Genomic DNA, 15511 nt, shown 5'->3' with positions numbered 1-15511 from the left:
CATTGTGAAATAACAGGGCCAGAAATAATTAATCTCCCTTTACTAGTGAGAAACATAAAGTCAGATGAATGAAGTGAAATACACAAGTCACAAATCCAGTAATCAATCAGCATTGGTGTGGCATTTGACCCTTCTATTCCAAAATAAATCAGCAATGATGTAGGCCTCCAAATAAAATTATACCAGATTCTCTCACAAACATTTTACACTTATTGACATGTTCAGTCTTGCAACAAACCTCTAGGACAGGTAATTACTCCTTTTTTTTATAGTGGAAGAAATTGAGACAAAAAGAAATTTGGTCATTTCCTCAAGGGTATCTTATAATTAGTAAGTTGCAAAGTTTGAGTTCAAATCCAGGTGGTGTGGTCCAGACTCCATTTTCTTACTTTTGAACTGTATTTGAACTTGCATGCTGGCTCAGGAAACTTTTCCTAGTGGAGGGAGGGCTGCCCAACTGGTCATATAACCAGTTTATACAGAAGAGAGGGAACAAATGGTCAGGTTGGTACTCAGGTCAACCCAGGATGCAGTATCCCAGGGAGTTTTTTGTAGTTCTGAGGTTCCATTTGGAATTAGTTGAGAAACAGACTATATACTTAAAACAAATATTTCATTTGTAAAACTGTGTACCTACCACTCCTAAGTCCTAAATGTTAGCAGAACATCTCTGTGACAGTACAGTAGCATCTCACCTCATGGACACTAGTGCAGCCAGAAGCCTGAGCTATGGGCATCATAGAGCTGAGAGGGGCAGACCCATGACACAGGTTCCCTTGATCTAAAAAGCATACTTGGCTCTGAAAGTAAGGAATTGAATTTCTATTCTCATGGATTCAAAGTCATGAGAAATATCAAAGATATGGTTTAAAAATTCATATTTTTAGGAATTTAATGATATTATAAAATACTTCCTTTAAGTCATTATAATATGGTGCTCATGTATAATTTATTTTAAGCACATATATTTTGTAGCTTTAAAACAGTTTTGCATATTTTCTTGCCAGCACAAAGTTCGGTCACCTCCTGATTTATCCTCCCCAAATTATTTAAGACTTGGATGGGGCTTGCAGAACACATGTGAATATTCTAAAGAAAAACAAATACTGGCCCCTTCCCCCTGACACCACAGCCACTGTGCTGCAGGCCTAAGGCTTAGCCCTAGCGCCCAGAGGGGCTGCGGACTCCTCAGCCTGTCCTCAGGCCTGTCCATGCAGCCAAAGCCACTCAGGAATGCACAGTGCCCCTGCGTGCAACATAGGAAAGTCATTTTTTCATTTGCCTTTGCATTCAAATAAAGATGCTCATGGTGACGTAGCACCAACTGAAAATAGAGAGGTGGATTGGTTAATAGTGGAGATGGGAGAAGTGGAGATGCCTTTCTGTTTCCATATGTGTTATTTACAGGAAGGGATAGTGTCACTTGCCCCACTTGTCAAGGAACAAAAAGAATCCCTAAGGGACAAGAAAACCAGTGGGTGGCACTGATTCCATATAGTGGTCAGAGGTTAAGGTCAAAACAACAGAACTGTATATGATGACTTCTGTGTTTGTCTGCTGATTTCTGGATTGGCTGTTTTTCCCCCTTTCCCGCGCTGTATCAACATGAAACACATTGGCATAAAATCAGCACACATCAGTTACAATGTTCAAAAGCATACATTTGAATACATGAAGACACTAAATATAACAAACAATAACTATTATTCTGTTGAAGTTGAAAACATCATTGCACAAGTCCAATTTTCAAAAACAATGATTGGAAAAGCACGCTTAACCAACAAATATTGGTCCATTGGATATGAAACAGATTGATTACATAGTACCTACTGTCGTAGCGGAGGAAATGAGTTATATGTTTGATTTCTGTACAGTCACGTGCACAACATAATACTTGACGCAAGTCACTGTGACAGCAACGTACTTTGGACGCTCTGAACAGATATTCCGGGAGAGTTACCGGTATGTCGATTGTGCAAGAACACAACTTATTAATTGGGACAGTTTGAATATCTGAATGTACTTCAGTCACACAGTAAGTATTGGAAGAGATGCACCTGGAGAAGAAAAAAATATCTACTGATATTTTTTAAACTCTGAAGAATGAAGCACCTAATTCCTGATAAGAGATTGAATTAAACAAACCTAAAGTTTACACTCTTATTGTAAGAGTATAGCTAATAATTCCTGGACTTGCCAGTTTTTACAACTCTCCACTGTGTGTATGATATTTGGACCAAGGTATTTACTTGAATCTAAATTTACTGATTGGTTTTCTTCTCCCCCAAACTCCTACTGCCAATCCCCAGAGGAGAAAACCGAGATTTCTACTAGAGGACAATAAATATTCGAAACTCACAGCTCCAATCACTACTGAAAATATAAGTCTGGTGATGAGCATAATTTGAGAAACTTTATTTCTGTATGTTTTCATAGACCACTACTGGGAGCCTATTCTTCATGAAAGACTTTTAAGGCATCATCCTTCTTTCTTGTTTTATAAATTCTCATTGCTACAAGGGAGTATTTCAACTATATGGCATTTTATCTTATAACTAAATTAGTTATAAATTAGTTTAGTTTCTCATTTGTTGGTATTCTACTCATATATATTTTTGTCCATTTTATTTCAAGCCAGTGTTTGAGTAACACTTATAAACCAAAATAATCTTTGCAAAATTCTGTATCTAAAAATTTTAAAGCTCCTAAATAATGTTTCACATATCCTTCCATATTAGTTATAGTTCTGTAAAATTGTTATGTAATTTTCAAACACAGTTAATGTGCAATATTGTAAATAAACTGCACAAGGTTTTTATATAGCTTTAATCGGTGTCAAATAAAATAGTACAGATTCAAAATAAAGGTTTCTCAGAAAAATAAATAAAACAGGAAATGGAAAAAAGAAAAAAAATACCATGTAATGGATATTGTCAGGTCATGGCTGAAACTCAGTCTAATTTTGTGGTAGGTGCAACAACATTTCTCATATTTTTTCCCAAGAACATTTTTATTTGGCTGTAGTCCCCTTGAAGATATGTGAAAAGGAACCTTCTTTGGATGGTTATTTTGGCAAAGGAAAGAAAAATACCCCACCAATTATATAGAAATAGCAGGCTTTGGACTTCCCAGCTTCCACAATCACATGAGCCACTTCTTTAAAATGGGCCAGTCTCTAGATGATAGATGATGATGGATAGGTATCCTACTGGTCCTGCTTCTCTGTAGAAGCCTGAAACACATTATAATAGGACAAAAAACAATGGGCAGAGAAGTTGAAGAAAAATGTGAGACTAACAAATAAGAAATGGACAAAGTTTCTTTCTTTGTAATACTAATTGGAATGCAAGGAAACATGTGCTTAATCTGGAAAAATATACCCCAAAATAGGAAGGAACTAAATTTTCCAAAGTCACTGGAAATAAACACTGTTTAAAATACTCTAACATTTTCACTCTATTTCTAGATCCTATAGACAAATAATTTCTAGTAGTCATATACTCCCCAAATTCAAAATGCATACCTGTAGAATTATCATAGAAAGAGAAACACTAAGAGAGTTGAACAAGCAACAAATATAAAATAGATTATCAAAACTTTTAACAATTGCATTTGTGAACATTGAGCCAATGGCAAAGTAGTTGCATTTTGAAAGTCAATAAATATGCACAAGAAAAATAATTTTTTTTCAGAAACAAAGATCAGCTAATTACTCACACTACTAGCCATAGACAGAGGAGCACCATTTTCTCACTCCAGTTCCCTGAACCCCACTTCCCATGCAGTGACTCAGTAAAGGGCAGAGGATGCTTGCACATGCAGTGGGTGGCATTACAGGAGGGGAACCTGGAGGTAAGGGAACCCACATCTTTTAAAGTAGGCTACAAGCAAACCTGCCTAATCTCTGCCCCAGAAGGAGTTATTATCTTTATTATAGAGGACAATAAACAAATTTCTCTTTTCCCCTGGAGGGAGTTGCTGTCTCCATTTCTAAGGTTATTCATTATAATCATTCTTGAGAGGAGAGTTTAGAACAAAGACAGTCAGTGTCTCTACTTCCAATTGAACAGAAATTGAAGGGAACCATAGAGAATTATCTCCCAATATCCTACTGGTGCCTTTCAGCATCACTTCCCAAATAAGCTATTTGAATGGAAAAATATTTTTGTGTGTGAGGAAACACTGTTATAGAAAATATTCAATGGTCCTATTACTTTAAACTACCTTTAAATTATATTTCTAACACATTTCTTGCCTATTTCAAGGCATGTATTTTTCCTCATCATTTCAACATAATTTTAGACAATTTTTAAAAATCTTGTAAGTTTTTGTGTATTAAATTAATACATTAATTTTGGATTAATTGACTTTTATCTTAAGTTATCCCATCAAGGGCATTTCCTACATTTTCCAACATTTGATAAAATTTCATTGTCCTTCTCATGAATACCTACACCTTCTTTTTTAAGTTTATTCTTTTTTTTATTTCTTTTTTTTTTATTTATTTTTTATTGTTACTCAATTACAGTTGTATGCCTTTTCTCCCCTTCCCTCCCCCGACCCCGGCTGAACCCACCTCCCTCCCCCACCCCCACCATCCCCCCCGATTTTGTCCATGTGTCCTTTATAATAGTTCCTGCAATCCCCTCTTCCCACTGTCTCCACCTCACTCCCCCCTGGCCACTGCTAGACAGTTCCCCCCCTCAATGTCTCTGGTGGTATTTTGTTTGCTTTTTTCTTTTGTTGATTATGTTCCAGTTAAAGGTGAGATCATATGGTATTTGTCCCTCACCGCCTGGCTTATTTCACTTAGCATAATGCTCTCCAGTTTCATCCATGCTGTTGCAAAGGGTATAAGCTCCTTCTTTCTCTCTGCTGCGTAGAATTCCATTGTGTAAATATACCATAGTTTTTGGATCCACTCGTTTGCTGATGGGCATTAAGTTTATTCTTTTAAAAATTTTATTAAGTTTATTGGAGTGACAGTGGTTAATAAAATTATATAGGTTTCAAATGGACAATTCTATGATACATCAATGTATACTGCATTGTGTGTTCACCACCCCAAGTCAAGTCTCCTTCCGTCACCATGTATTTGTTCCCCTTTACCCTTGTCAACCAGCCACCTTTCCTCCTTTTCCTCTGGTAACCACCATACCGTCATCTGTGTCTATGGGTTTTTGTTTGTTTGTCTTGTTTGTTTTTAGTTTTATATCTCACATGGGAGTGAAATCATATGGCTCTTGACTTTTTCCATCTGACTTATTTCATTTAGTGTGATATTCCCAAGATACATCCATGTTGTTGGAAACGGCAGGATTTCGTTTTTCTTAAAGTCAAGTAGTATTTCATTGTATGTATTTACCACATCTTTATCCAATCCTCTATCAAAGGGCACTCCCATTGTTTCCAAGTCTTGATCACCGTGAATAATGCTACAATGAACACAGGTGTACATAAATCTTTATAAATAAATATTTTCAAATTTTGGGGGTCAAAACCCAGAAAAGGGATTGTTGGGCCATACGGTAACTCTATACTTACTTTTTTGAGAAAACTCCATAGTGTTTTCTATGGTGGCTGCACCAATTTACATCTCCACCAGCAGTGTATGAGGGTTCTTTTTACTCTACAACCTCTTCATCACTTGTTATTACTTGTTTTGCTGAAAATAACAGGGGTGTGGTGGTATCTCACTGTGGATTTGATTTGCATTTGCCTAAATTCTTAATTTCTAAATTTGTCTTTACTGTGCATGGTTATTTTTAAATTTTTGCTTTTCTAAAAGTATTGAAGATTGTATTCCTTTGGGGAAGCAGAATATAAACTTAATAAATATAGTTATAAACTAACAAATATATAAACAAGTAAAAAATATTAAACAAATTGTAAATAAATGAAATATATAGTTACAATTTAAAATAGAATAATCAGAAGAAAGATCTTCGTATTTAAGGAAGGGTTTGAGGGGGTGAGAGAGCGAAATGTGGTTTCCTGGGGAAGAAGTTTCCAGTGAGATGCTGCAGCATTTGCAAAGATCCCAAGTTTGGAGTGTGCAAGAGGCATCCAATACACACTCCAGAGGTGTTCTTGAGTGAAAGCAAGCATGAGAAAGCAAGGAGATGAGCTCTAACTGCCAGACTATACAGGTCATTATATGGACTTTGGTATGTATTTTGAGTGGATTGGCTGGATAAAAGTAGGCAAACCACCTGTCTTTTTTTTGAGGCAGCTGGAGGAAGATTGTCAACACCTAAATCTACTAGAGTTCTTCTAGAGCAGGGCATGAAGGTCAAGCTATTATTGGCTATGCTATGTGAGTCCTGGCTTTCAGGGACCAACAAGCCCAAATGTACATGTTTCTGCATGATTTAATGTCATCACTATCCTCATCATCATGTTTGTAGGCAAGCTGTTTCCATGATTACATACTGTGTATGATCTCTCACACGAGGAAGTGAACCTCTCTGACCTTCCCTTTTCAGGTGAAACTGCTGGGAGCTGGGCAGGGAACATGCGTGACTAGAAATCCCTATTTGTTATACTTGCCGAGTGGGTCTTTAAGAATTGGAAGGAAGTAGCTCTTGAAAGCTTTTGTAATGAATGATTAGATAGTAACATCTTACACCAAGTAAAAATTTGTGGTCTTTTTTGTTTTTCATTTTCTTTAGCATCTCTAAACATTGAAATGCAAAGATACTTCTAAAATATTTTCAAATGCTCCAAGACAATCCCACTCATCCTCTACCTTAAACCATCCTTTTTCTGGGTAAATTTCCCTGGTTTTGGCTGTTTTTCAAATGAAGCCATGTTCTGGTGGTCTCTCACTCTGATGGCTATTTTAAAAAACATTTTCATCTTCCATAACTCCCTTTGAAATGAAGTGCTAAGAATGAAGCACGATATTCCCACCATTCTCATCAGTGTTCAGACTTGTTCACTCTATTGACATTATCGTTTAGCCCTTTAGCTTTACTTCTATTAAAGGTTGTATAATATAATGAAATGCAAGTAGCTGACTGGCTTCAGCTCTGCCTAATCCTGGGAAAGTTTATCCTGTCCAAGCTATGGCTTCCCGATCCATAAAACTCGAATAATGGGTCTACATCATATGTTTGTTTTGAAGATTAAATGAGATAAATGCAAAGTGTCTGGCACACTACAGTATCCAATAGATTTGTATATAATGTGTAGGCAACTTCATGCTTTGCCTATGTGTTTGCTTGAATTTAACTGCACATTCTTCAGTAGGAAGAAGGAAGTCACTGCCACATGCCAACCCCCTTCCTGATCATACTGTCACACCACACCCAGGGGTTGCTATTTTGAATTGTCTGATTTCAAAACACCACTTGGGTCACATTCAGTGACTGCTGGGGTCAATATGTTATAAAGATGACATATATGGATGTGCTATTTTTCTTATTTTTCTTTTTGTGTGTTTAAATTAGAGGGGGGAAAAACTAGCCATCATGCTCAGAATCCTACTCATGAAGTAGTGCTGGGTTTGGGCTAGGAGGAAAGGAGAGGCTCTAGACAAATTTCCAATGAACTCTGAGTAGTTAGTGGTTATGGCAGCAAGTGTGAATAGCAATAAAGTGTTGACATCAAAATATTACAGGTCTGTGGACCTAGGACTCCCCTTGCCAACTGGGAGACGGCAAGGCAGGCAGGCAGAACTGGCAGTTGGGACTCAGCCACAAAAAGCCTGGCCTCAGAAACCTCTTGACCCTGTTGGCTTGAGACTTCACTCCCCCCACTGGGTGACACCTGGCAGCCTAGAAGCCCAGTCCGGTTATACCCCTACCCCACCCTCAACCAGTACAAACAGGGAGTGATGGCTCCATTAGCACCAGATTAAACAGACAAAACTAACATCATAAATGCTCTGAAAAGTAAATGATTAGTAGAACCACAGTCCAAAATAGGTAGGCAAGGGTGATTGTCTGGTAAACGTGAGATTTTAACAAGACCCAGAGTCCCACATACCTCTTTAAACAACTGAGAGAATTACTACACAGACAATCTGCAAGGGTGTCGATGATCTGAAGAACACAATCAACAGGGAATAACTGACATATAAAAAACCTTCCAGCAAACAACAGCAAAATACATGTTTTTTTTCAAGTGCCTATGGAATGTGTGCCAAATAGACCATATCTTTGCTCATAAAATAAACCTCAATGAATTAAAAAGAGTTGAATTCATACTGAATGGGTGCTTTGATCATAATGGAATTAAACTAGAAACCAAAAACTGAAAGACAAGAGGAAAACCTCTAAACACTTAGAAATTAAATAACACACTTCTAACTGATCCATGGGTGAAAGAAGACATATAAAGGATACATAGAAATTAATGAAAATAAAAATACAATATGTTAAATTTGTGGGATGCAGCTAAAGCCATGCTGAGAGGAAATTTTATAGCATTATATGCTTATATTATAAAAGAGGAAAGGTCTCAACTCAATATTTTAAATATCTACTGTAAGAAATTAAATAAAGAGAGGCAAAATAAGCTCAATACAAGCAGAAGAAAGGAAAGGGATAAAAAGACAAGCTAGAGATAGGGAGAAAATACTTCCAAACCACATATCTTATTTCTTATCTTTTCTTATCTTATTTAATATCTTATTTCACATGTCAGCATGGGAAAGGGAAGTAAAAGTCCTAAGTAATCACTCTATCACTGGGCACTATTACCTGCTCTGTGCCTCCTTCTCTGGAAACTGGCCATCTACCATGGACCACTTTTATTTGGATGTTCCTACAGAACATCCTACAGAACATCCAAATAAAATGAACACATAGAAACACATAGAAACAAACACAAAGAGGCACTCAAAAATGGGAGACAAAAACACAGGCCCCAAATGACAGAACAGGCTAATTCTCCAGAAGTAGAACTAAACAAAAAGGAGGCAAGCAATTTGTCAAATATAGAGTGAAGTGATGATTATAAAACTATCCAACAGCATGAAAAAAAAAAGACACAGAAACCACAAAAAAGGACCAGTCAGAAATAAGGAATGCAATATCTGAAACAAATAATACACTGGAAGAAATAAACAGTAGGTTAGATGAGGCCAAAGACTGAATCAGCAATTTGGAGAACAAGATAAAATAATACACCTATCAGAACAGCAAAAAGAGGGGGAAAATTAAAAAATGAGAGTTCAAGGGACATTTTGGACAACATGAAGAGTAACAATATCAACATTATGGGTAAACCAGGAGAGGAGAGACAGCAAGGGATCAAGAACCTATTTAAAAAATAATGACCAAATATTTCCTTAACCTGGTGAAGGAAAAAGACATACAAGTCCAGAAAGCCCAGAGAATCCCAAACATGATGGACCCAAAGAGGCCCACAAGATACATCATAATTAAAATGGAAAAGCTCTAAGATATGGAGAGAATCTTAAAAGTAGCAAGAGAAATGCAGTTAGTTACCTAAAAGAGAGCTCCCATAAGAATGTCATCTGGTTTCTCTAGAAACATTTCAGAACAGAAGGGATTGGCATAAAACACTCAAGATGACAAAAAACAAGTACCTACAACAAAATCTACTTCAACCATCAAGCCTAACATTTAAAATTGAAGAAGAAATAAAGAGCGTCCCAACAAGATAAAGTTAAAGAAGTTTGTTTCTACCAAACAAGTATTGCAACAAATGTTAAAAGGCTTCTTATAAGAAGGAAAAAAGAAAAAAAACAGAGCAAAATAGTTAAAAAATAAAATGGCAAATATATCTATCAATAATCTCTATAAATGTAGATGGCTTAAATGTTCCAATCAGAAGACATACTGTAGCTGAATGAATAAGAAAACAAGACCCTCATATATGCTGTCCCCCAGAGACCCAACTTAGAATGAAAGATACACACAGACTAAAGTAAAGAGATAGAAAAAGATTTCATGGAAATGCGAAGGAAAATAATGCAAAGGGTAGAAACACATATATCCAACAAAATAGACTTTAAAACCAAGAGTAAGAGACAAAGAAAACACTCCATATTAATATAGGGAACAATCCAATACTATTTGAACCCAGTAGAAGTACCTAAATATGTAAAGCAAATCTTGATGGACAAAAGGGAGAGCTCAACAGAAATATAGTCCTAGTAGGAGATTTTACACCCCAGTGACTTCAACGGATAGATCTTCCACACAGAATATCAATAAGGAGAGAGCAGCCTTAAACGACACACTAGATCAAATGGATTTAATTGATATCCGCAGAACACTTCAAAGCAGCAGAACATACATTCTTTTTGAGTGCACATGGAATGTGTTCTAGGATGCACTACATGTTAGGACACAAAATAAGTTTCAGGAAATTTAAAACTGAAATCATATCAAACATCTTCTCTGATCATAATGCTACGAAACTGGAAATCCTGATCAACATGGAGGCATAGATAGACACACTTTTACCTCCTTATACCACCACCTCAAAACAAAAAACACCCAGAACAGCCCGAAAATTGAACTGTATGGAAGTCTGACAGCCAAGGATTTAAAGAAGTCATATTCATCCAAATGGGTAGGAGGGATGGAATCATGGAGTCAGGGTGGAGAGGACAAGGTGTGGTATGGAGAGGCAGTGGTGGCAGTAGTGGCAGAATAGGCAGTCCCAAATTTATATGTGGTGGATAAAAATCAGGAGTGATATCTTGAGAGCAAGCAATCCCAGACCTATGCCAGACCACACAGTCCAAGGTTCCAGTGCTGGGAAGATAATGCTTCATAACTTCTGGCTGTAAAAACCAGTGGGGGTCTGGGTGGTAAAAGAAACTGCACTTTTCTCAGGAGAATTCATTTAAAGGGCCTGCACAGACTTAGAACATACACAAACCTACTCCATCTGGGAATCACCATCAGGGCAAAAACTAGAAGTCACATACAGGATGTGGGTGAAGTGACTGGAAATGGGGTAAGTGCCAGGCAAACCTCCAGAAGCCATGCAGTAGCATTGTCCCCACTCCCTAACCCTAACCCTCCCACCACACAGAGACACAAAGTGGTGAAGTGGGCTGCCGTGACTGGAGAATACCTAAGGCTCTGCCCCATGCAACTTAACAGGTGCTCTAAGATGAGGAGTCAAAGCAGCTCTACCTAATACACAGAAACAACCACAAGGAGGCTGCCAAATTGAGGAGACAAAGAAATATGGCCCTAATGAAACAACAGAACTAAACCGCAGAAAAAGAACTAAACAAAATCAATATAGCCAACCTATTGGATGCAGAGTTCAAAACACTGGTGATAGGATTCAGAGAATTCATTGAGTATGGCAAAGACATAAGGAAGAAATTAAGGTTACACTAAGTGAAATAAAGAAAAATTCACAGGGAACCAACAATGAAGGGAAGGAAGCCAGGATTCAAATCAACAATTTGAAACATAAGGAAGAAATAAACATTCAACCAGAACAAAAAGAAGAACCAAGAATTCAAAAAAAATGAGGATAGTATAAGACGACTCTGGGACACCTCCAGAAGTGCCAACATCCAAATCACAGGGATGCCAGAAGGAGAAGAGGAAGAGCAAGAAATCAAAACTTTATTTGAAAAAATAATGAAAGAATACTTCCCTAATTTGTGAAAGAAATAGACATAGAAGTCCAGAAAGCACAGAGAATCCCAAAGAAGTTGGACCCAAAGAGGACCACACCAAGACACATCATAATTAAAATGCTAAAGGTTAAAGACAAAGAGAGAAAATTAAAAGTAGCAAGAGAAAGGCAGAGAGTTACCTACAAAGGAGTTCTCATAAGACTATCAGCTGATTTTTTTAAAGAAACTTTGTAGGCAAGAAGGGACTAGCAAGAAGTATTCAAAGTGATGGAAAGCAAGGACTTACAACCAAGATTACTCTATCCAATAAAACTATCATTTAGAATGGAAGGGCAGATAAAGTGCTTCCCAGACAAGGTAAAGTTAAAGGAATTCATCATCACCAAGCCATTACTACATGAATGTTAAAGGAACTTCTTCAAGAAAAAGAAGTTCAAAACTACGAACATTAAAATGACAACAAACACAACTATTAACAACTAATCTAAAAAACAAAAACAAACTAAGCAAACAAGAACAGGAACAAATTCAGAGATATGGAGGTCATTTGGAGGATTATCAGCTGGGAGAAGGAAGGGGGAGGATAGTGGAAATAAGCATTCAACCAGAACAGAATGAAGAAAGAAGAATTTTTTTTAAAAATGAGGAGAGGCTTAGGAACAAATTTAAATATTCCAACATCTGAATCATAGGGGTGCCAGAAGGAGAAGAAGAACAGCAAGAAATTGAACTTATTTGAAAACATAATGAAGAAGAACTTCCCCAATCTAGTGAAGGAACTAGACATGCAAGTCCAAGACTCTCAGCAAGTTCCAAAGAAGTTGGATCCAAGAAGAAACACACCAAGTAAACTAGTGATGGCTAGTGATGCTATTAAGGTCCTCACTAAGTTCCGTGAGCATCCTTATAAACAGTGTTTTGAACTCTGCATCTGATAGATTGTTTATACCCATTTTGTTTAGTTCTTTTTCTGGATTTTTGATCTGTTCTTTCATTTGGGCCATGTTTCTTTGCCTCCTCATTTTAGCAGCCTCTCTGTGTTTATTTCTATTTATTAGGTAGAGCTGTTTTGGCTCAGTGTCTTGTAGTGTGGCCTAAGGTAGTAGTTGTCCTATAGGGTCCAGTGGCATAGCCTCCCTTATCACTCAGGCTGGGTACTCGAGGTGTGCCCTTTCATGTGGGCTGAGTACACCCTCCTCTTGTAGTTTAGCCTTGGTTGCTGTTGGCAAATCAATGGGAGGGTAATCAGGAGGATAATGGGAGGGTAACCCAGGCTAATCAGCTACAAGGATTCACTGTGACCACTGAGCACCTATCCCCACTCTCCGTGGAGGCTCAGCTGTGCAGGGTCATGGTGGTGTTGCTCCAATGTGGTCTGTAGCTGCCCCATGGGTATACCTGCCCTGGTGTTTCCTGGGTGGTGGAGGTCAAGGTTAACCCCTCTGTGTTTTGCCCAGGACCACTCTGCCTGAGCTATAAAGCAATCCAAGATGGCTCCTACTTGTGCTGGGCTTAGAGATTTCCAGGTGAAGCCAAGCTGTGAGTCCAGGCTAGCTGCTGCTGGTGCTGGGCCTGGGGCTCACTGAGGCCACGTATTGCTTGTTTGACAGGATTCAGGGAGATATTAGCATGAGCCATGACCACCAGCAATTCATATGGAAAAGCAGCTTGGGCCTCTAAGCTGGGTTGGGCACAGTCCCTGGGGACCTCCAAGGCAGGTCAAACAATGTTAGCCAGGTTGATGGAGTTTCAGATATGGCACCAGCTTACGGCTTCATGACTCTGTGGGGGGAGAGCCCAGAAAAGGGACAATGGCCTCTGCTCGCCTCAATGCCAGACAGCTCAGTCTCTCCCAGCATGCCACTGGAGCCTTCCAAGCTGCCACCATGGATCCAGAGCTCAGTGATGTCTGTCTGAGTCGGTGAGTCTGTATGTGGGTTGAGAGGAACTGCCTGGGGCTCCAGAAGTTTCTTTCACTAACTCAATGCCCACTGGTTTTTGCAGCCACAGTTGTGGAGACTTACCTTCTTGGCACCAGAACCCTGGGCTGGGGCAGCCCGGTTTGGGGCTGGGACTGCTCACTCCTGAAATACCAGTCCTGAACTTTATCTACCACACAAGTATGTGGGACCACTCCTACCAGTCTGGATGGGTGTGATGTTTTTAATTCCGAAGTTGTCAGACTTCTATCCAACTCGATTTCTGACAGTTCTTAGTGATGGTTATTCTATATTTCAGTTGTAACTTTTATGTGGTTGTGCGAACAGACGAGCTATGTCTGCCTATGCCACCATCTTGACCAGAAGTCTCTGTTTTATGCTTTCAATATAACACTATCTCTATACTTGGATTATGTCCTGTGCAATTATTACAGAGAAATACAATATGAATTTAAAAAATCTGTTCTCACAAGCATACTAACAAATGGCATACAAAGTAAAGTGGAAAATTCCAGAACTCCACACCCATACGCCTTTCCCTTCCCCTGGCCAAAGTTCTCCCACAGTGGTGCAGTGCCAGGGACTCATCAGAGCTTAATCTATATTACTTCTGTCCAGTTTTGATTTTCTGTAAGGTCAGGGACATTAAGGTTCTCCCCATGGACCACCACAGACCTGACCCCATTCCTTTGAAAAAATATTTTGTGCCTAAGGAGGGCAATTAACAAACTGCATTTTTCACCAAACATCAGAAAACACAGGCACCCTGCTCCCCTCCCATCTTCCCAGACCCCCCTTCCACAGCCATTTGGTCTGCTCTGATCCTGTAGAAAAGAAAACAAAAACCCTGGGCCTGAGCCCAGTATTTCCCGCCAGCCTTGCAAAGCCAAGACCATTTCCCAGCCAAGGGCGTGGGGTGGGAGCAGATGAGAACCAACAGGGCCTCTTGTGAGAGTAGTTTCTTCTCATCCTCTCACAGCTCCTGGAGCCTGTGACAGAGTCCTTCCTCGCGGGCTCTGGAACCTGCCAGTCCCTGATAAGAGGCCTTGGTGGATTTAGGCTTATCTCTTCCAGCCGCTGCACAGTAGAGCAGAGACCAGTCGATTTCTCTTTACTACCTTCTCCCTCTCGTCTTCTGTTGGGAAGCTGACCCCAGGGGAACCGCCGGCTCTCAGAGCCTTGACCCGCAGGGTGCACATTGCTGGGTGGAGTCCAAGCCGCAGAGTCCACCCGCACAGTCCCCTGAGTCCCGCACCGCCCCCTCCCCGCAGGCTCTAGTTTCTTTTTGTCGGGAACACCTCCCCTTTCTCTTTCTCCGCCCCCTTCTCTCTCCCAGGCGGAGAAAGTTAGACCCCAGGCCCGGTGGCGCTGGAGCCGAGCGGACCGCGGGCTCAGCGGTGAGTGCGGCGGAGCGCCCGGCGCCGCAGCCTCAGGTGGCTGTCGGGGTGCGGAGTCCAGCCGGGTGGAGGTAGGGGCCGCAGACCGAGGCTGTCTGCTGGGGAGCGGGCTGGGCCCGGCGGGAACGCGCTAGAGACCTGGCTGCGCGCCCTGCCTCCCTGGCCCCTTCTGCCTCCCCTGAGGGGGAGAGGCACGGGGTGCGGGGCCTCGCTGGCCACACGCGCAGCTCTGTCCCGCGCCGCTCTGTCCCGCGGGCCGGTCCCGCCTCTCGCGGACATTCTCTCGGCGCAGCCCTCACGGAGTTGGGCCAGGCAGAAAGGCAGAAAGAGGGTTCTTAGTCACTGGTGTACGCGGAGGGAGCGGGGCGGGGTGGGGCAGGCTGGGTTACTGGAGAGGCCCAGTCTCACGTTAGCGATGCGGCCAAAAGGGGAGGACGAGGTTCATTTGGGTGTGCTTGCTTTGTTTCTGTAATATGTAACTCTATATTTCAAGACTTAGATTTTTATATTTTCTGGTCTTGTTTATCTTCTCTTAGACTATACAATTTAATTGAATTTTTTTATTGTTCACACTATTAGAGATGTCCCCGTTT

The 15511-nt window shown here is 40.2% G+C and overlaps 1 protein-coding gene and 1 pseudogene across 3 annotated transcripts in view; both read left to right on the top strand.

The window, feature by feature from the left end:
• The first annotated feature begins 1233 nt into the window (after nt 1–1233).
• Nucleotides 1234–15052, top strand: LOC112300943 (transmembrane protein 106B pseudogene; annotated as a pseudogene).
• Nucleotides 14713–15511, top strand: part of PLSCR4 (phospholipid scramblase 4) — a 56239-nt gene continuing 55440 nt past the window's right edge. The window contains exon 1 of one of the 3 annotated variants that reach the window (XM_053918237.2): nt 14713–14989. The gene's annotated coding sequence lies outside the window, so the exon portion shown is untranslated. The remainder of the gene's footprint in view (nt 14990–15511) is intronic. The other 2 variants (XM_053918236.2, XM_071220593.1) reach the window with 2 other exon arrangements.

Source organism: Desmodus rotundus, chromosome 2, assembly GCF_022682495.2.
Source record: "Desmodus rotundus isolate HL8 chromosome 2, HLdesRot8A.1, whole genome shotgun sequence".
Taxonomy (NCBI): domain Eukaryota; kingdom Metazoa; phylum Chordata; class Mammalia; order Chiroptera; family Phyllostomidae; genus Desmodus; species Desmodus rotundus.
This window is presented reverse-complemented; position numbering and strand designations above follow the sequence as displayed.